Source organism: Hevea brasiliensis, chromosome 1, assembly GCF_030052815.1.
Source record: "Hevea brasiliensis isolate MT/VB/25A 57/8 chromosome 1, ASM3005281v1, whole genome shotgun sequence".
Taxonomy (NCBI): Eukaryota; Viridiplantae; Streptophyta; class Magnoliopsida; order Malpighiales; family Euphorbiaceae; genus Hevea; species Hevea brasiliensis.
Window position 1 is genome coordinate 116,518,743 of NC_079493.1, and position 21,783 is coordinate 116,540,525.

Here is a 21,783-nt window from a genome sequence, read left to right on the forward strand (position 1 = left end):
CTCGCGTGATGCGAGGCAACCTTGATCCACAAAATCCATAGTAATCATTTCCCACTTCCATTACGGGATAGGGAGCTCTTGCAGCTTCACTGCGGTCTCGTGTTCAAACTTCACCTTCGACAAGTCAAGCACTTGGACACAAAGTCTGCGATGTCTCTCTTCATGCCATTCCACCAATAGCTATCTTTCACATCATGGTACATCTTGGTGGAACTGGATGGACCTGTAAAGTGTGTAGTGTGCCTCTTGCATGATTTCATTTACGAGATTGTCCACATCGGGCACACATATCCTAGAACCTTGCACTAGGGCGCCATCATTGGCAAATCCAAACTCACCACCTTCGCCTTCTTTGTACTCTTTCTATGATCTTCATCAATTGTTGGTCTGTGTTTGGGAAACTCTAACTCTGTCCCTCAAGTGCGGCCTCATTGAAAAGTGAGCCAGCAATACCCCTCATCAGCGGATCTAGGATTAAACCTTGATCCATCAACTCATGTACCTCCCGAATCAACGGTCTCTTCTCTCTTGAAATGTGCCAAAGCGCGGAAGATTTTACCGCTCGAGCATACGCCACAACATTGGCCTTCCCGGGGTGAGTGCTGGATGGTGCAATCATAGTCTTTGAAGCTCCATCCATCTCCTCTGTCTTAAGTTTAAATCCCTCTGCTGGAAGATGTACTTCAAACTTTTGTGGTGGTGTATATCTGCACACTTCACCATACAGATAGTGTCTCCAAATCTTTAGTGCAAAGATTACGTAGCCATTTCCAAATCATGGGTGGGGTAGTTACTGCTCATGCCTCTTGGTGCCTTGAAGCATAAGCCACTACCCTTCCATTCTGCATCAAAACACACCCTAGGCCAACTCGAGGCGTCACAATACAGTGTATCCTTCACCACTCACGGTAGTGTCAACACGAGGCGGTGGTTAGACACTCCTTAAGCACGGAAACTCACCTCACGGTCATCTGTCCAAATGAATGGAACATTCTTCTGGTCAACTTAGTTAGGGAGCCACTATCTGGAGAAATCTTGTACAAAGCGCTTTGTAGTAGCCAGCTAAACCAGAAAACTTAGCACCTCGGTGGTATTGTAGGCCTAAGCCAATCGATTCTGACTTCAATTTTCTTGGGATCCACTTGAATACCGTCACTTGAAACCACGTGTCCCAAGAATGAGATGCTTTCTAGCCAAAATTCACATTTTGAAAATTTGGCATATAGTGGTGCTCCCTCAGCGTCTGCAACACCATCCTCAAGTGCCACCGCGTGTTCTTCCTCGGTCAGAGAGTATACGAGAATGTCATCTATGAATCACGATGACAAAGCGGTCCAAAATGGCTTAAACACCTGTTCATCAAGTCCATGAAATTCTTTGGTGCATTAGTGAGTCAAAAGACATCACCAAGAACTCATAATGACCATATCTTGTCACGAAGCCGTTTTGGACCGTCCTCATTCTGATTCTCAAGCGATGGTAACTTTGATCGCGAGTCTATCTTGGAAAAGAATCTAGCCCCTTGGGTGATCAAACAAATCATCGATCAGGAAGTGGATACTTGTTCTTCACGATCACCTTGTTCGGTATGCGTAGTCGATACACAACCTCAATGACCCATCCTTCTTTCTCACAAATAAAGCAGAGCACCCGGGTGAAGTGCTCGGACGTATGAAACCCTTGTCCAAAAGCTCTTGTAGTTGCTCCTTCAACTCTTTCAATCTGCTGGTGCCATCTGTAAGGTGGCATCGATATGGGGTTTGTACCGGCACAACATCGATGCAAAACTCTATTTCCCTTCCTCGTGGCAACCTGGAAGCTCCTGCAGGAAGACATCCATAAATTCTCGACAACAGAACATTTTCCATGCGACACCTTCTACGGATGTATCTCTCACCAATGCCAAATACCCTTGGCATCCACGCCTCAACATTTTTCTAGCACTAATTGCGACACCAAATTATATGGAGCCACGCTCTGTCACCATCAAAACTAAACTCTTCCACACGGTATGTGGAAATACACCTTTTGTTCCTGCGGTCTAAGGTGGCATAGTGAGTTGCCAACCAATCCATCCCGGATTACATGAAATCCATTCTTGGTAAAGGAACCAAGTCCTTTGGGAGGATCTTTCCATCCACTACCAGCTGGGCTACCGGAAATACCATGTCTACATCTATGTTGTCACTAAGTGGGGTAGCTCTTGACAAAGGGCACTCTAAAGTTGTGGGGTTTCTACCCAACCTCATGGCAAACACGGGGAGACAAATGAGTGCGTAGCACCGGATCTATCAAAACACGAGCCTCATAAGACGGACAGGAAGAATACCGCCTGGCGCATTTGAAGCTTGAGCATCACGGTGGGTCGGGTGAAAACCCGAGCTTGACCCCTACGAGTGGCGAGAACCGTCACGACTTCTACCTCTGATCGCCTCCAAATCCACGTCCCCCTTGTCCTCGGCCTGTTGTATGGATTGCCTTTGCCATGTTGGAAGCACCGGATACAAGCCGAGGAACATTCGCAGAACCTGTGACCCCATCGTGGCTCATTGAACATGGGGCATTCTCTAGCAAAGTGACCGGTTGGCCACACACAAGCATACTCCTAATCCCATCAAACAAGGTCTGAATGTCCTCTTCCACACTGCACAAGGTGCCAAGGAGGATCTGAACAGGACCAGGCTGCTGTACCCAGGCTGTGACCCTTCTTTGGATCCGTACCACAGTGCAGATCCTCGTGGTGCGTATGCAAACCACTTCTCTTGCTCCTACCCTTTCCTCTGTAATTACCACAGCCACCAGCATCAGGAGTACCCATGGAAGGACACACGAGAACCCTCTGCTCTGTTTTCTTTGCTCTTTGTTTGTCATGCACGATAGCTAATCTCAATGCATGCAGCTCGATCAACCACCACATCAAAGTGATCCGACATCATGGCAGTTCGCATACCTCTGTCAAGCCCCTTTAGGAACCTCTTCACCTTCATAGTTTATGTAGCTCTTTGTAGGGGCATATCTGCTCAATTCGAAGTGCAGTAGCATATTCATCTCTGACACTGCCATTGTCTTAAGGCCTCAAAGGCCTTTACGATCTCTGAAGCTTTACGCTCAAACCGATTGATAAAAGTTTCACAAGAGCCCATGTCAAACCCTCCATCAGGTATCGTAGTCATTCATCCATTGTCAGGCATGGGCCCCATGACATCTTGCATACATTCTATCAATCTTCTATCGAGTCCAATACATTTCTGTTATCTGCGGAGAATCCAAAAATCGATATGCATCGTCGACACATCATAGGTACGGGCACCAACTTCTTAAAATTTATGATCTGTTTGTAAGGTTCCCCTCTTGGTGCGGTGGGCTGCTGCTTTGTGGAGGGTGGACCATATCTTTGCGCCATCATGTCGATGGTTCTCTGAGACCGGCTAGAGTAGGCGCCATGGGGTCCATGGGACCTGTGCCATGAAAAGCTGTTCCATTCTGACGTGGGTAGCTGCTCTTCTACTTGGCGACTCTAGGCCTCCTACCCGCCTCCTGGCGGCGCCTCATCTGTCTTGACACCTCGTCAGCACATCAGCTCAGTGCGATGGCGGCTCTCACCTTCTACGCATTTTCTGAAATTGATAGCATTAGCCCACAAAATTCAAAGCGCACATTGCGACTCTATAGACTCATATTTACACACAATATATGAAGCGAAACTAGAAGCAAAGGCGACAATGCAAGGCGAATATGGACCCTATTTTTCGCATGTGACTCCTATTAGACTTTTTCCAACACTTTAGACAACATTCCCTAAGAATGGAGCCTAAGCTCGATACCACATTTGTCACGACCCAACCTATGGGCCGGACCACTAGGACACAGGCGACCTAAAGCCCCGAGGCGTAGTAAGCCTTAACTATTCATTAACCCAACTCTAAGGCCCATTTGGGCCCAATATCAGAAAACAAGCGGATGAGTCAGCCATAAAATGGACTTTCCAACGGGAGTTTTCGACTCACCCGACCTGTAAACACTATAATCAATCCATTTGTGAGCTCAGCTCACCCTCCACATACTCATCAACATAATAATAAATGGGAGCTCAGCTCCCTCATCCAATCCATCAAACAGACTTAAAATATTAATTTTACAGTCCAACATGAATATAATATTACAGACCAATTTCAAATAATTCTTTGCTAACACATGCGGAAATTCTAGGAGTAATTAAAATTACACAATATTGATAAACAACTGCGAGGTAAAGCGAGTTAACCCGAACAAAATATCCTCTGTGGCTGTAAAATTTTTGAGCAGGAGTGGCGTTCGACTCAGAGAGTAAAATATCAATCTTAACTATAATCTCTATAACTATCTGAACTAATGCACCCTGTAGAGTGAAATGCAACATAAACAACATTTTCACATCATAACATCAAAAAGGTAATTTGGAGCACTCACACACCTGTAGTATCAATTATAACATATGGGAGTGATCCCTATCTGACTCTCTTAAATCCAACAGGTGCGGTAATTACTCAAGCTCGGACTTCCACTTAATAACCAAATCGAGGGTCTGAATTACTCAGCGTGACTACCCCTCGAAGGCGGGTCCCAATGAATTACTCAAGCGTGACTACCCCATCCTATCCATAGTCCACACCACATCACCGCACGCCAACGCACGCTGCTTGCTCCAAATTACCACAACAACATCCATGGCATATTATGATTATGAATGCAACATAAATCGTGCCTAGAGTTTAACTAAATAAATATATGCATATAAGTGATGCATGGGCATCTTGAACATATAATAATATCGAAATTACAATTAAAATTAATATTTTACTCACGACTTGGCGACAAATTCTTGTGGCGGTGGCGGAGGAAGAAAGGCATCTGACTCACGACAATCATATTACATTTATTTAATACAATCGACTCAATACAAATAAAGAAAAAGACCAATTCGTCCTAAGTCGTGCGAAAATCCGGCGAGTCTCCCTATACCTAGGACCTACCCAACTGCAAAAGGGCTAAAGCACTTCTATACTCACAATCCATACATCAACGGTTCAATCATATCACACAGACCCCTCACGGGCCCATCAAATCAATCATCCATCACAATCGCAAAATTTCAATTTAGTCTTTATTATTGATCATTTTTGCAAAAAGCGCCCAAACAAGCTCTAAAAATTATAAAACTTTGCCGCGGTCCTTAGCAATATTACTAAGCTATTGCAAAAGAATCGTAATTTTCTAAGCTACCACGAATATTTTATGGATTTTTAATCCTATTTAAGCACTAGAAAATTACGTAAAAACTAGGTTGGGTTTACCTTTGCGATTCCGAGCTTGGGGGCGCTCGGGACATCGACAATGGGGCTAGCCAAAACCTCGGCCCAATTCGGAGACTTTTCGGTCCGCGGTGCATGCGGCGAAATTTGAACCGGTCAAGCGTCGAATTTAGTGAATCGATGATACCTACGAAGCCCATAACACGGGTTAGCACATAAATTTTTCAGAATTTTCTAAGCTCATTTAATACTCGAAATTACAACTGCGAAGTTCCGTGGGACCCAGAAAAGCGGTGTCGGAAAAATTCGAAATTTATGTCGTTGCGAAGCTCTCGGCGAATGGGCGTCTTTGGTGGCCTCGGTTTCCTCGTGGGATTCACGATTTTAGAAATCTAGCCCAAAAGTCGAAATGGGCTAAAATCTTCGAGCAAAAATCGGACAAGCCGCTCGATGGATTTGGCGTTCTTAGTGTCTATGGAAAGCTCTCGCGAGTAGATGATTTTAGACACAAGACCGGTCAATCGGTGGCGGATCGGCGGGTGGCGGAGCGGAGCGGCAGCAGGAGGGAGGAGAGAGAAAAGAAAGAGAAAAGAGAGGGCGGCAGCGGAAAAGAAAAAGGAAAGGGAGCGGTTCGATTCGGCCGGTCCGATCCGTCGATTCGATTCGGCGATTCGATCGAAATACAAAATTTTGAATTTTACTGCGCCGGGCCAAAGCGAGGTCCAAAATTAGAAAAAATTTCAAAACTTCGAGAAAAATCGTAGACTCAAATATATTTTTAGTTTTGCCACATGGTCTTTAAATTAATTTTAAAATCATCAAAGTTTATATTTTGGAAAATCGAACCGATTTTTAAAATCCGAAAAATCTCAAAAAAATTCCTAAAATTCAAATAAAATTAAAATACCAAAAATACTCATAAATAATAAAATTTGGGGTGTTACAATTTCCACCTTAAATCTCACATCCCAAATAAGCTCATAACTGCAAAAATGACTCACTTACCACCATATTAACATTAAAAGCACATATACTTAAAAGTTACACACCCAACCTCACCAAGAACATCATCAAGAACATAAGCCATCTGCTGCAGACACCCTCTTTCTTTGCGAATTTCATTTTCCTCTGCATAAACGGATAGCGGCTCACATGCAGTTATGCAGCAAAAACCAATAAGTTTTTGGGAGAGTTTGAAGGACAAAATTTTCAAGTTAAGAATCACTCCCCAGCAGTTCACCAACCTTCCTCCATTGAAATACATCTACAAGGGACAAGATTCAACAATGTCAAAAATTGAATTTGGGGAGATTCAAGATAAAAACAAAAGCAATGAAAATGAAAGTAAATCAGCAAAAGCAAAATAAAAGGACTTGGGATGCCTCCCAAGAGGGCTAATTTATAGTCCTTAATTTGGACTTTTCATGTATTTCCTGAAAAGAGGTGAGGATTGGAGAGCTTGTAACAGCTTGCTCCTTTTATTGGGTCTCGGTTATGTAATGTTTCAATCTATGCCCATTGACCTTAAAATTCCCAGATTTTTCACTCCAAATTTCAATTGCTCCATAAGGGAAAACCTTAGAAACTCTATATGGACCAGTCCACCTTGACTTAAGTTTTCTAGGGAACAATTTCAATCTTGAGTTGAACAATAAAACTAAATCACCCTCTTTGAATTCCTCTTTCCTAAGATGCTTATCATGCCAAACTTTGGTTCTTTCTTTGTAAATACGGGCACTTTCATAAGCATCCATCCTCAATTCTTCAAGCTCATTAAGTTGCAATAGCCTTTTCTCACCAGCTTGCTTAAGATCAAAATTCAAGGTCTGAATGGCCCAATATGCTCTATGTTCTAGCTCCATAGGTAAATGACAAGACTTACCATACACCAACCTAAAGGGAGTAGTTCTTATAGGGGTTTTGTAAGCAGTCCTATATGCCCATAAAGCATCATCTAGTTTGATATACCAATCTTTCCGAGAATTGTTCCTTTGTTTTCTCAAGATATGTTTGAGCTCTCTGTTAGAAATTTCAACTTGTCTGAAGTTTGAGGTGGTATGGGGTAGCTATCTTGTGCACTACATCATACTTCCTCATTAAGCTCTCAAATTGCTTATTGCAAAAATGGGAACCCCATCACTAATTCTGACCCTAGGAGCTCCACATCGACTCAAGACAAATTTCTTCAGGAATTTCACTACCACTCTAGCATCATTAGTTGGAGTTGCAATAGCTTCCACCCACTTTGACACATAGTCAACTCCAACTAAGATGTATCTATTACCAAATGAAGGAGGAAATGGCCCCATAAAATATATTCCCCAAACATCAAATAATTCCACTTCAAGAATATCATTTAGGGGCATTTGATCTCTTTTTGACAAATTTCCACTCTTTTGACATTTGTCACATTCCAACACAAATTTCCTCACATCCTTAAAAAGATTTGGCCAAAAGAAACCAGCTTGCAAAATTTTACTAGCTGTTTTGGAGATTCCAAAATGTCCTCCATAATCAGAAGCATGGCAATGATGCATAATACTCTGTGTCTCATCATCAGGAATACATCTCCTTATTAAACCATCACAGCATCTCCTAAAGAGTAAAGGATCATCCCATCTATAAAACTTCACCTCATGCAAAAACTTTTTTTGTTGCCATGTCATTCCTAGAGGTAAAACTCCACAAGATAGATAATTCACAAAGTCTGCATACCAAGGTAGTTTAGCAATAAGAGAGAAAAGTTGTTCATCCAAGAAAAACTCATCAATAGGGATTTCATCCAATTCTTCATCATCCAATTTCAACCTACTAAGATTATCAGCAACTACATTTTCAGCTCCCTTCTTATCTCTAATCTCTAAGTCAAACTCTTGTAGCATTAGAATCCACCTAATGAGCCTAGGTTTAGCCTCCTTTTTACGGAGCAAATACCTGATGGCTGCATGATCTGAAAATATAACCACCTTTGAGTCAATAATGTAAGGTCTGAACTTTTCCAATGGAAAGACAATTGCTAAAAATTTCTTTTCAGTTGTTGCATAATTTGTTTGAGCCTCATCCAGTGTTCTACTAGCATAATAAATAGCATAAGCCTTTTTGTCCTTTCTTTGACCAAGAACAGCTCCAATTGCATAGTTGCTAGCATCACACATAATTTCAAAGGTAGGCTCCAATCGGTGGTTGCATGATTGGTGCGATGATAAAACTTGCTTCAACCTGCAAAAGGCATCCAAACACTCTTGGTCAAATACAAATGGTATGTCATGACTTAACAAATTAGACAAAGGTTTGGCTATTTTAGAAAAATCCTTGATAAAGCGTCTGTAGAACCCGGCATGTCCTAGAAAACTTCGAATTCCCTTGACATTGGTAGGAGGAGCCATCTTCTCTATCACTTCAACCTTGGCTTTATCAACCTCTATTCCTCTGTTAGATACCAAATGTCCAAGCACTATCCCTTCCTGAACCATGAAATGACACTTTTCCCATTTAACACAAGGTCGATGTCGCACATCATTGCAAAACTTTAGAAAGGTTAGCCAAGCATATGTCAAATGAAGATCCATAAGCAGAAAAATCGTCCATAAAAACCTCCATTATGTCTTCAATGAAATCGAGAAGATTGCCATCATGCACCTTTGAAAAGTGGTGGTGTATTACACAACCCAAATGGCATCCTCCTATAAGCAAAGGTTCCATATGGACAAGTAAAGTGGTTTTTCTTGATCATTTGGATGGATAGGGATTTGAAAAAACCCGAATATCCATCTAAATAGCAAAAGTAAGAATGCCTAGCAGTCTTTCTAACATCCCGATCAATGAAGGGAAGTGGAAAATGATCTTTTCTAGTGGCAACATTTAATTTTACGTAATCTATGCACATTCGCCAACTAGTCACGTGCGGTGGGAATTAATTCATTATTTTCATTTTTGACCACTGTCATTCCACCCTTTTTGGGACAACATGTCTTGGGCTCACCCAAATCTTTATGCGAGATGGGATATATGATCCTGCATCAAGCAACTTCAAAATTTCTTTTTAACAACTTCTTTCATATTTGGGTTCAACCTCCTCGATGTTCAATAGATGGCTTACAATTTTCTTCCAAGCTGATTACTGCATGCAAAAGTGTGGGCTTATTCCCTTAATGTCATCTATGGTATACCCTAAAACTTTCCTAAATTGCCTCAACACTCTTAACAACTTATCAGCCTCTAAGGTACTCAAGTTTGCATTTACAATTACTGGATAAGTGTTATTGGTGCCAAGAAATTCATACCTGAGCTGAGAAGGAAGTTGCTTAAGTTCTACCTTAGGTGCATCTTCTTCCTTGAATGATGGTTGCTTAGATTCTGCTTTTTCCTTTTGTGTGAGTTGAAAAACTGGAGCAGAAATGAATGGTGGACTTCCCTCTAAATGTTGAGCATATGCAGCCACATGAGGGTTGTCATAGTCTATGCCTCCTCCATGAACCAAACAATTTTCAAGTGGATCTTCTGGATATTTCTTTCTGAAGTGTTCTTCAACCAGCTCATCAATAATATCAACTCTCAAGCAAGTATCAGCTTCAGAATGATGCTTCTTCATAGTGTTGTTAATATTGAAAACCAATTGCTCTTCACCAACTCTAAGAGTCAATTTTTCTCCCTTAACATCAATCAATGCTCCTGCTGTAGCTAGAAAGGGTCTTCCCAAGATAATTGGAATATTAGAATCCTCCTCCATGTCCAGGATGACAAAGTCAACAGATATATAGAACTTTCCAACCTTCAGAGGCACATTCTCCAAAATCCCTTTAGGATACTTGATTGATCTGTCAGCTAACTGAAGAGAAATGTGGGTTTGTTTAAGATCTCCCATATTGAGCTTCTCATAAATGGAAAGGGGCATAAGGCTAACACTAGCCCCTAAATCACATAAAGCTTTTGTAGAACATGATTCCCCAATATGGCATGGAATTGAAAAACTCCCTGGATCCTTGAGCTTTGGAGGAAGTTTCCTTTGGAGGATAGCACTACATTCTTCTGTCAAAGCTACAGTTTCATGATCTTCAAGTTTCCTCTTGTTTGAGAGAATTTCTTTCAAGAATTTTGCATAAGAGGGCATTTGTGAAAGAGCATCAACAAACGGCACATTTATATAAAGCTTCTTCAAAACCTCTAAAAACTTTCCAAATTGCTTATCAAGCTTGGCTTTGTGAAATCTTTGTGGAAAGGGAAGTTGTGGCTTGTAGGGCTCAGGAGGTATATACTTCTCTTCCTTCTCTTCAATTTCCTCTTTACATTTTTTTGCACTCTCTTGTCTTTCACTTTCTTGTTTTTCACTCTCATCAGTTTCTTTCTCATTTTCTCTCTTCTCACTATTTTCACTCTTCTCATCATTTACAACTTTCCCACTTCTTAAAGTAATAGCTTGACATTGCTCTCTTGGGTTTTCTGGTTGACTTGGAAGTTTTCCAAAAGACTTGGTACCTGAGGAGGATGCTTGTTGTGCAATCTGATTTTCCAGCATTCTGTTATGTGTTTGCATTTATTCCATCCTTGCTTTCATCTCTCTCATCTCCTCATCATGCTTATTTTGGTTAGCAAGAATCTGTTGTAATAAAGCTTCTGTGGTGGAACTTTATTCTTGCTGTTTTGGTGGAGGATTCATAGTTTTCTGCTGAAAATTAGGCAATGGTTGCCTATTTTGCTGATATGGAATTCCTTGTTGCTGTTGTGGTTGAAAATTCTGATTTGGAACTTGACTTTGCTGATTTCCCCATGAAAAGTTGGGATGATTCCTCCAATTTGGATTATAAGTTTGAGAGTAAGAATTCCCCATTTACTTGTTTCCATAATTACCAACATATGCAGCTTGTTCTCCATAATCTACTCCACAGCTGGTAGTTCCCTCTGCATAAGCCACTTATTGTGAACTTCCAGATGATGATGATGAACTAACCAACATACTTAAATCTTCCATCTTCTTAGCCAAGACATTTGTAAGTGCATCAAACTTTGCATTAATCATGTTGAACGGATCAAGATCATACATTCCAGTAGCTTGCCTTTTTTGAGTTGGAGCTGGTCCTCTTGGACTACTCCAAAGATGAGTGTTCTTTGCAATTTTCTCCAATAGCTCATAAGCTTCATCTTCATGCTTCATAATAAATTCTCCTCCTGTTTGAGCATCAATAATCCCTCTAATTGCAGGAGTGACATTTGTGTAAAAATTCTGGTTTATCATCCATTTCGGAATGGCATGATGTGGGCATTGTCTCTCTAATTCCTTCCATCTCATCCATGATTCATAAAGAGTTTCATCTTCTCTTGGTCTAAAAGCTGTCATTTGATTCCTCAATTCTTGAGTTTTCAGTGGAAAATATTGTGCAAGAAACGCATCAGTGAGTTGCTTCCAATTTGTAATAGAGTTGTGAGGTAAAGAATCCAGCCAATCCAATGCTCTATCTTTCAAAGAGAATGGGAATAGCTTCAATCTTGCTGCATCATGAGACACTCCAGGTTGTTTTTGCATGTCACAAATCATAGCAAACTTTTTCAAATGTGTGTGTGGATTTTCAGAAGGATGTCCTCCAAATTGAGAATTTTGAATCATTTGAAGAACCCCAAAATCCATCTTGTAACTATTTGCATCAATTCTTGGTCTTGCTATGCTCTCTCTCAAGTCATCAAAACGAGGAAAAGCATGATCCATCATACTTCCCCTAGGCACATTAGCATTTATAATCTCTTCACCTTGGGCTGTATTTTCATTATTTCAATCAATTCTAGCATTACCACCAATTCTAATTCTTTCATCACCATATGCGCTTCTAATTGATTTCTCTCAAAGCTTCTTTTCTTCTTGGTTTCTTTCTTGTTGGCTTTACAAAATTTCTCAATTTCAGGATTGAACAATAAGGATGTGTCACTTATGCTTCTAGCTCTTCTCATAAAAGATTAAAAGTACCTGAAAAAGAACAAACAAACACAAAATGAAAAGATAACAAAAATAAAACTATAAGCAACTAAAATAATCAAGAATTCAATCTTAAAGAAACAACTCCCAGGCAACGGCACCAAAAACTTGATGTGGCCCAACCGCAAGTGCACGGGTCGTACAAGTAATATAGAAAAGATATCGTTCCCACGAGGAGTTGTGTTAATGATTGAATTTTTGATATAAAAAGTTGACTAAATAGAACTATCCTTGAGATATAAAGCAATAAATTGATGGGTATTGGAGAATTAAATCTATTTGTGCAAAATTAATAATCTATCCAACAATGTATTAATTAAACTAAAATTGCATCAAATTGAAATAAGCAAGTTCAAATATGGCAAGATTTAAATTGGCAAGCAATTAAATTCAACTGAAAATTATCAAAGATAAAAAGGCGATTGTGGAGTTAGGATTTCATATTCAAGCTATTTTGGGATTTTAAATTGGTTATCCAATCTCGTAGAACTTACGGGTTTTAAGGAGATTAATTCTTGAATCCTTTGAATACCCTTTCGAGTGGGACAAAGAGTGCCTTAATCAATCTAATCCTACTTTCATGGACTTAGAGTTAATTAAGACCCATTAAGTTCTTTAATTAATCTGTGAATCCTCTTAATCCTTAGCCTATTTCTAGGTCTAAGTTAATTAAGTCCAATTTCTTGATTATCTATCACAGGGCCTTCTCCTTTCGGTGCCTCAACCATGGATTAAGAATATCACTTAATGGGATCCTACACTAAGCATGTCATTAAGCACACAAGAAATGAATAAAACTCATTAAGACCACTAAATATGGATTACCCAATCAAAATCCATAAAATATCTCAAATATTACAACCCTTACTCCAGAATCAAAATAAAACTACACACTATCCATAATGCTTACAAGATATATTGAGTTTAAATGGAAATAAAGCTTTAATCTAAGCTAAGGAACAAGAAACTAAACACTAGAAATGTAGGAAAAATATAAGGAAATAAAGAAATCTGCAAATCTTGGTTGAAAATGGTGTGGAAGGTAAAAGTGACTCTTCAGCTGCTGCCTCTCTCTTCTTCCTTTCCTTTTCTGCTCCTCTTTTTTTTGTCCCCCCCTTCTAAAATGGGAAATGGGACTATTTATAGCATTTTCTGACATGGAGCCCTAAAATGGTGTGTTTGAGGAGAGATTTTCTGAGGGAATCTTCTGCCAGCTCATTAATGAACTCTTTATGGGACTGTATAAGTCATGCAGTCCCTTATGCAGTTTTGGGCTGGTTTCTGGTTCACTTATGCGAAACTGCATGACTTGGTGCATAGGTTATGCACAATTCTGTGAAAGTGCATAAGGGAGGCGTGAATGTGCATAAGCTATGCAGTCTCCTTATGCACATTTCGGCAGGTATTGGAACAGTAATTTTTCTCCTTATGCAAATCCGTATAGCTTATGCGGCAAGTTATGCACAATTTGGTCAATGCATATTTCAGCTTAAAAACTTGTTTTTGACATCTTTGGCTGTAGAAGTCACTCCTCAATGGCAAAATTTCTCTTCAGTCCTTCAAAAACACCATTTTCCCTACAAAACAAAGTAAAAATTACAAATTAATCCAAAATTGACAATTATGAAAAACTAACTAAATAACTAATGAAATTAGCTAAAAATAACTAATAATAAAATAAAATGACTATGAAATTAGACCTAAATGACTATGCAAAATGTATGCATCATTAATCCTTATTGAATAAGGCTTAAGAGTAGTCGTAGGCTACAAATATGGGATGAAGATAATGATCATGGGATTATATATTAATTAGTGTATATAATTATTATTGATTAAATTAATTGTGGCCTAAGTGTGGCTATGGAAATGGGGGTTGCCTAAACTAACTAGCATGTTCTTTAGCAATTATGATACCACATGTTAACAAAATCAAAATTGATAGTGTTTTCGTGTAAACTAATTGTACGTAATAGTTAGATTGTGGGCGTACCAAGGACGCATATAATCCTATTTGTAAATGTATTTACGTCGGTTTGATTTTTAATTGGAGCAATTGGTGAGAAATAAATAATTAAATTTTCCCTTGAATTCTTTGATTTTACTGGGATGTGTTTTGTCAAGATTTTTACTTGATCAACTTGAAAAGTTTGAGAATTAAAACAGACTGTTAAAAAATTAAAAGATCACTTATACATAAAAGAGCAAATGTTGTGCTTGAAAAGTAGTGATCATTGTTGATTGCTTGAAAAGTAAATATGTGTAGAAAATATAAAATTTATGCTTGATTGAAAAAATTAATTCTTGAGAAAATATAAATATGTTCAACAAATGTAAATCAGAGTTTTGATAAATTAAAAGACTAATTTTCTTGAAAATATAAACATTTGTAGAAAATTGTTAACTTGCTTGAAATTAAGCTGATTTGCAGAAACTAGAATATGAACAAGAAATTATAAATTGTATTGAAAACTGAAAAGATTTATTATAAGGATAGAAATATTTTCAGGGGAAAAGTAAATTGATTGTTTAAATTAAAAATGAAATACTAAAATTGAAATTGAGACTAGACTAAAATATAAAAAATTACTTGAAAATATAAAGAGATTGTTAAACTATAAAAAAAATTGAGTTAAGACATTATGTCTATCAAAATTATTGTTGTGTCCCCCTAAATGAAGCCTAACACATCGATTTATAGAAAAATATTTGTTTGATGGTTACCACCTCCGCCACCACTTACACTTTCTTCTCACCATTGCCCGCTATCCATAACCACTCATAACTGCTTGTAACCACCCATAACTCCCACAACTAGCCATTCACACCATTTTATCCACTTGACTACTGCTTCACTTTCATGATTATTTTTAGTAGATATTTTTAGACGCTAAAAAAATAACACCTATTAAATAATATTTACTTATAAGGGTAATTATTTAATTAATTTGACTGTTAATTTTTTATCAAATTGAGTTATGGACTTAGTTAGTTACATTAAATTAATAATTTAATTTAATATTTTAAATTTATTAATTATATAAAATTTAAAAATATTAAAATTAAATTGTGATATAAACGGATAAATACTTGGAAGGGAAGGAGGTGATTCACACATTCATATCCATAAACATTCACTTTATTTGCATAGCCTTCCACTTCATCTCCATAGTCATTTCCATGCCCCTCACATATATAATATAATACAATAGGGTTAGGCACACATTCTTAGATACAAAGGTCAATGTCTAATCACACCTTCCCAGATATACAAATAATTATTTAATCATCCTAATTCAGGTACTTAACTTTCTATTCCTCTGGATACATGAATATAGTTTATTTTATCTTAATTATTAATTATAGTAATTATTTAGAAAAACCTTACATTTGCCAACACTTTAGACTTGATTTAGATATTTTTGGAAGGCAAAGGAACGTGGCGGAGGTATTCTGCCAGAGCCCACATGGGAAAAATATTCCTATATGCCGAGTAGTGTAACATACAATTCCTCATGAACACTCCCATTATTTCCTGCCTTAAATTCATAAGCATGTCAATAGTAAACGTTTGAATATGAAGAAAAAGCATACTGTAATTTACTAACACATGTTGTGGTTCTTCTCTTTCTCTGATCTTTACCTTTGCTTATTTAATATAATGTCCAATTGAAATCCTATTTCATTTTAAATCTCCATCTATTAAAATACACTCTAAAAGGAAAAAGGTTAAGATGGAAATGCAACAATGTTTGATTGTATACCATACACGTATATATATGTTCAATTCAATGAGATATAGACCTGTTGTGGATAATCACCAAGTTCTGTCTGTGAATTGATTAACAACTTTGCAGCGCGATGTAGAGGTGTAGGGTCTCTTTGGGCCTATCATATTTGTACATGAAAATATAGAATTTACTCTCTGAGTTTGAATTGTGGGATAAAAACAATCCAGGAAGAGATTGGATATTAGATGTTTGAGTTACAAGCATAAACTGACACCTGTCCGCCATGAATCAAACCAATCATAGCCAGGGCAGTCTGTATCAAATTTGATCGGCTACCCTCAAGAGGAGTATATAACTGTAACAAAGTATACGCATGGTTGGTGAAGAAATAATCAAAGGCAGCACCTAATTTTAAGTAAAATCCAAAGGGGCTAACTTCTTTGGGCAGGAAAGGTAACTTTCTCCCCATCCACCATCATCTCTTTGTGATTTAAGAAGAAAATCCACACCTTAACTAATAGCAGCACAATTTTTGTAAGTCTTGCCAGCAGCAGCTAACCCTCCAAGCCCAAACCATGTGCCATAAAGGAAGCATATTCCCCAATTTCCATACCTTAGGTAATCCTTGTTATATATATAACTGATTTCTGCAGATATTTTGGGTTTATACAGCCAGCAATCACTAGTAAATTAACCATACCCTGAACCATCAGGCTTTTGTATGTGTTCAAGGAATTGCACAGCATTTATGATGAACGTTTCACTCTCTTTCTTCCTGTGCTCAGGATATAACTTCTTGAGTAGAACCAAGGCCTGGATTGATAATGAAGTACACTCCACGACAACTATTTTATGTCATCTAGGAACTCACATAATCTAGACATGCTAAAGAAAAACTTTGCATGCTATAGAAATCTCACTCATGCTCAATTACAAGGTCTTCGAGAAACTCCACAGGATTGAGCCACTAATTAAAAAGGGGAAATGTTGTAACACCTCTATATGCCTAGCCTGGTATATTTCACTGTTCCGGTGACTGGTGTCGGTCTGGATAATCTAAGACGCCTAGATAAGCCCTGAATGTAAATAATTAATGATTGTCAGATAGTTAAGTATAAATAAGAAAAACAGAACACAAAAGATTAAATGAGTCGAGTCACTGATGGGTGACCTTCTCGGGAAGTGACTGCAAGGTCAGTCTTAACTCGAATTTTGAACCAAAAAATGTGACGCCGTGGTCCTTAGGACTATTGTGAACCTAGTGGAAAAGAGAAAACCACAGAAAAGAACTGATAAGTTGGTCAAATAATTAGGTCAGGGATTCGAAAGAAATATCGAATTACTTGCAAACCGAATCAGACCGGCGAGGGGCAATTTGGTTAATTCACCCCTAGAGGTGACTCCTGACTTAACTGTCCAATAAAATCGGAGAAATAAAAATTTTAGAATCGAGAATTAAATTAAAGAACTATATAAAAAATTAATGAAAAAGAAAAAGGGAAAAGAAATGGATTATTACATCATTAGGTGACATCATGAATAATGTTAAAATTAAAATTATTTTACCCGAATTTTTGACTAAGTCAATTATGGCATAAATGGAGATAAAAACAAAATTAAAAAGACAAAATTTTTTTCTTCTTCTTCTCCAAATTTTTGTAGCTCTCTCTCTCCCATTTGTTCTCTCATAAAAAAAAATTCCATTAAAGCATGAAATCAAACTCTTAAACCCCTAAATTACCCATAAATCCCTCAAATTTCTTTGATTAAAGCTTGTTATCTTCACTTGAGAAGAAGAATGAGGAAGGAAAGAAAGGAAGAAAAAGGAAGAAATTGAAGAAGTAGAGATCAAACAAAGGTTAGTACTTAAACTTGACATCTTTTGTTAAATTTTCATGTTCTTAGTTAAGTTAACCTAGAATTGAACTTAAATCAAAAGAAAATTATCATTGGGGGACTGAATGGGATTTTCGGCCAACCTATAAGGGTATTGAAATTTCATGATTTTGATGGAATTGAAGTATTAGTTAAGTTGAATTGAGTGTATAGAGGTTGATTATAAACTTTAATTGCATTAGATTGCATAATTGTGTAATTAGGGTTCTTAACCTCTTGAAATTAGGAGAAAAATTGTAGGAAATGGTTAATTGATGCAAATGATCTTAATTGAGGTGAGAAATGGTCAATTGGGACCATTTGTGATATGTTTGAATTGGTAGAAACCAAGTGCAATTCGGATTGGTTAGGGTCACTATTCTAGCAGCTTGAACTAGGTCTTTTTCAGAGACTAAAACTGAAAATTTACTAACTCAATTGGTGTGAGGCTAATTAGGAATGAAAATAAACACATAATGGCACATTTTTCATTCAGGAACAATGCCCAGAAAATGACATTAACATAGTGAATAATTAGGTCAAACCCGAGTGTGGTGCACTACTATTGTACCAAAATGACCAAATGAATAGTGTTTGTTCATTTAGCCATAACTTGGGCTATACAGGTCCAAATGACCTGATTTTTATGGCATTGGAAAGGTATAACATAGCACTACAACTTTAATGAAGAACACCAACCCAAATTCTGCCCATAACCCAGTCATTTTGCCACTTAAAATTAGTAGTCCAAAACTACCAGAACCAAATTAGGTGCCCAGAAATCTGAGTTAGGCCAATCCGGCTAGCCATGTTCAAATGGCTATATCTTGGGCTACAAAACTCTGAATGTAGTGATTCAAAAAGGAGATTAAAGCTAAGACAATAAGGAACAACTTCTATGAAAAATACTTAGCCAAATTCCCACAACAATAAGATTAATGGAACAGTATAAAACAGAACATCAAAACTGAAAATTTAAAATTGTGCCTAGGAGACCTAAAAATTGAAGGGGCAACCAAGATCAACAAATTAAGCAACTAAAATGTGGTATGTGGGTGAAATTGAAATTCTCATATCTATTAAGCATAAGAAAGTTAACAATTTGACTTGAATAGTGTCGTGAATAGTAACATTGAAATGCAAAATTCAAATAATGTTAAATTAAGCATATTAGAGCTAGACAAAAGTAATTGTGAATTTATTATATTTTATAAAACTACAACACTGTAAAATTGTGTGTTTCAGTTGAAAAAATACAGATAAAGAACCCGAGACATCGAGTCAAGGCCTAGAGGCGACTCGCATAAGGTTTGTGCACAATATAAAATTTTTCTGTAAATTCTCTTGACAATTTGTTTTGATGAATAAATTATGATTTATTTTTATTGCATATTTGTGAATGAAATGAATATTATACTTTTGACCTAAATTATTAGCAATTTAGTTGTATTTGTTTGAATTGCCAATAAATGGTTAGTAAAATGTTAAGATAGTTTTGAAACCACAGTGTCATGACCATATATCTGAATGCCTCACTAGCATGCCTAGTGGGAGGAATTAGTTTTGAATTTTGAATTCCCTCTCTGGCTGAAGTGTTGAGGTGTGTGCAAGTAGAGGAAGAAATTGAATGGGTACCCATAATTTGAGCTAGCTAGCCTTGAGATTCCTCATAAGCCTCCGGCTATTGAGATGAACATTATACTGATGGCATGATATAACTGTGTGTTTTTATGAAATCTGTTTTGGGACTTCAGAAATGAGACTGTTTTGACTAAAATTATAAATTGTGTTTGTATTTGTTTTCATTTTCAGTATCATATTTGAATAAACGTGATTTGATTTATGCATAAGATTTATTTTAGTATATTGTGCACCACTGAGTCATAGTACTCAGCGATAGCTGTTTATTGCTGTCGCAGATAGAGAGACTAGTAGAGCAGCAGAGTGAGCTGCTGAGGATTTCAGAGCTACCTCTGGTCTTTTGTCGGGTATAATTTTATATCCTGATTGTACATATTTATTTTGATGTAATTGACTGTAGTACATTTGTAAAGTGGTCATGAGCAGTTGTACAGATTTTATAATAATATTATTTTGGATTTTCTTATGTAATTTATACTGATGAATGTAAATTAATGTTTCTTGAATTGAATGTGAATGAAAACTATTTAGTATTATTTCTGAAATAATTGAGTTGAAAATTGATTTAAATTGTGGAGATTGGGGAAAATTATGTTGACTTGAGTTTTAATGGTGGTTGAGATTGATTGAAGTGTTATATTGGAAGTGTTTTCTACAGGTAAAATTTTTAGTTTTTCTCAATTACAGTCGGCACTTTGCCGAAATTTTTCAAAAATTTGCGGAAAAATAAAAATGGACAAAAATTTTACATAACTTTTAAACTTCAATTAAATGTTTTTAATGCCTGCTAGAAATGCTCACCACTTTCAAAAAGAAAGAAAATTGTTTTAAAATTCCTTGTAGTATATTTAATGGGTTATCGGTAGATGGAGTCGATAAGTCATTACGTATACTACGGGATCATGTTATGCCTTACAGAGGGGTAAGGTGTGACAAATGTAATTAATTAAAATTCTTGAAAACTTTTAGAGGAATGATAATTTAAAAGATTTTCAATTCAATTCTTTAAGATTAGTTCACCATCTTGAATTAGTTACCTCCAACCATAATCTTGCTCCTGCTGGTTCCCAGGCTGATAAACCACCATTTTTACTCTACAATATTTTATAAAATTTAGCTCATTGTTAATTTCTTTCTAAGAAGCATGCATGAGGAAGAAGCAAACAAAAATACTTTCTGAGGTTAATGAGATATAAACAAGCACTGTATTATTGCGACTAATCCATACCTGAAGAGAAAGTAATACATTGACAGAATCGTACAAGTTCTCAGGTTCCATTTTCTCACCAACAACTTGCGAGGGCATCATAGAGAAAAGCAGACAACACTATGAAACATATACGAGAACTTAATACTTTCTGAACTTGTTTGAAATATAATTTAAACTTTAAACAGAATTAACTACCTTCATACTTTCTGCAATGGAATCGGAAACTTGCCATCCATGATCTTTATCGGAGAAAGTCCATGATCCTTTGGATATATGACGAAACATACTTAGGAAGTCACCAGGAGGATTCTCGGTGACCTTCCAAATTTTAAGTCGGAACAGAGTAGAGAGACCGAAGTTATAATTTATGTCTTGATACTACGAAGGAAGAACAGTTAAGGACATAAACTTGGAAACCTGAGAATTCTTTATAAAGTTGTGTCCTTCCTTAAGTGTAGGCCCTATTTCATCAGAAAGGTTGCTAGCAATCAAACCTTGGAGGACAAGACTTGTATCCCATACTTGACTGCCAAAACTCTGCAGATAAATTCATCACTTTATCCTTTTTGTATGCTATTTGTTACTTAATAATCAAGTGCTTTGAAGACAACTATTAGGCACAAAGGGAGTTTAAATACGTAGATATACAAACAAAACTAAGAAAAGAATGGTCCATATTGAACAAACCCTTATTTGTTTTTATCTTCATCTTCTTTCTAAGAACTCTTCATTGAACAAATCCTTTTTATGACTTATTAGCATTTAATTTTCTTTCCCTATCACAACTGATACAATCATATTTTTGGCCCTTTGAACATAATTTTTTTGCAACACTAAAACCTTAGAATCTCGCGTGCTCTTGATAAAACTCAAACATGTTGTCCACACCTAGAAACCACATACCTGGTCGTGGACTCTCATCTACAGAATTACGTTGAACATACTCGACAAAATTCCTTCCTTGCATACCTTCATTCATGGCAGTTTCACTCATGCCAACACCTTCAACGTCTTCATCATCGCCTTGATCAAAAATATGAAGACCATCCTCCATGGGTTCACTTCCTCAGT

At 37.3% G+C, this 21,783-nt stretch overlaps 1 non-coding gene and 1 pseudogene across 1 annotated transcript; one reads left to right on the plus strand and one right to left on the minus strand.

Moving 5' to 3' along the window:
- Positions 1 to 11,533: 11,533 nt before the first annotated feature.
- On the plus strand, positions 11,534 to 11,640 carry LOC131169547 (small nucleolar RNA R71). The gene has a single exon (XR_009140479.1). It is a non-coding gene; the product is annotated as a small nucleolar RNA R71 (small nucleolar RNA).
- A 3,746-nt stretch (positions 11,641 to 15,386) lies between these two features.
- On the minus strand, positions 15,387 to 20,997 carry LOC131180747 (lupeol synthase-like; annotated as a pseudogene).
- Between the last annotated feature and the right edge of the window lie 786 nt (positions 20,998 to 21,783).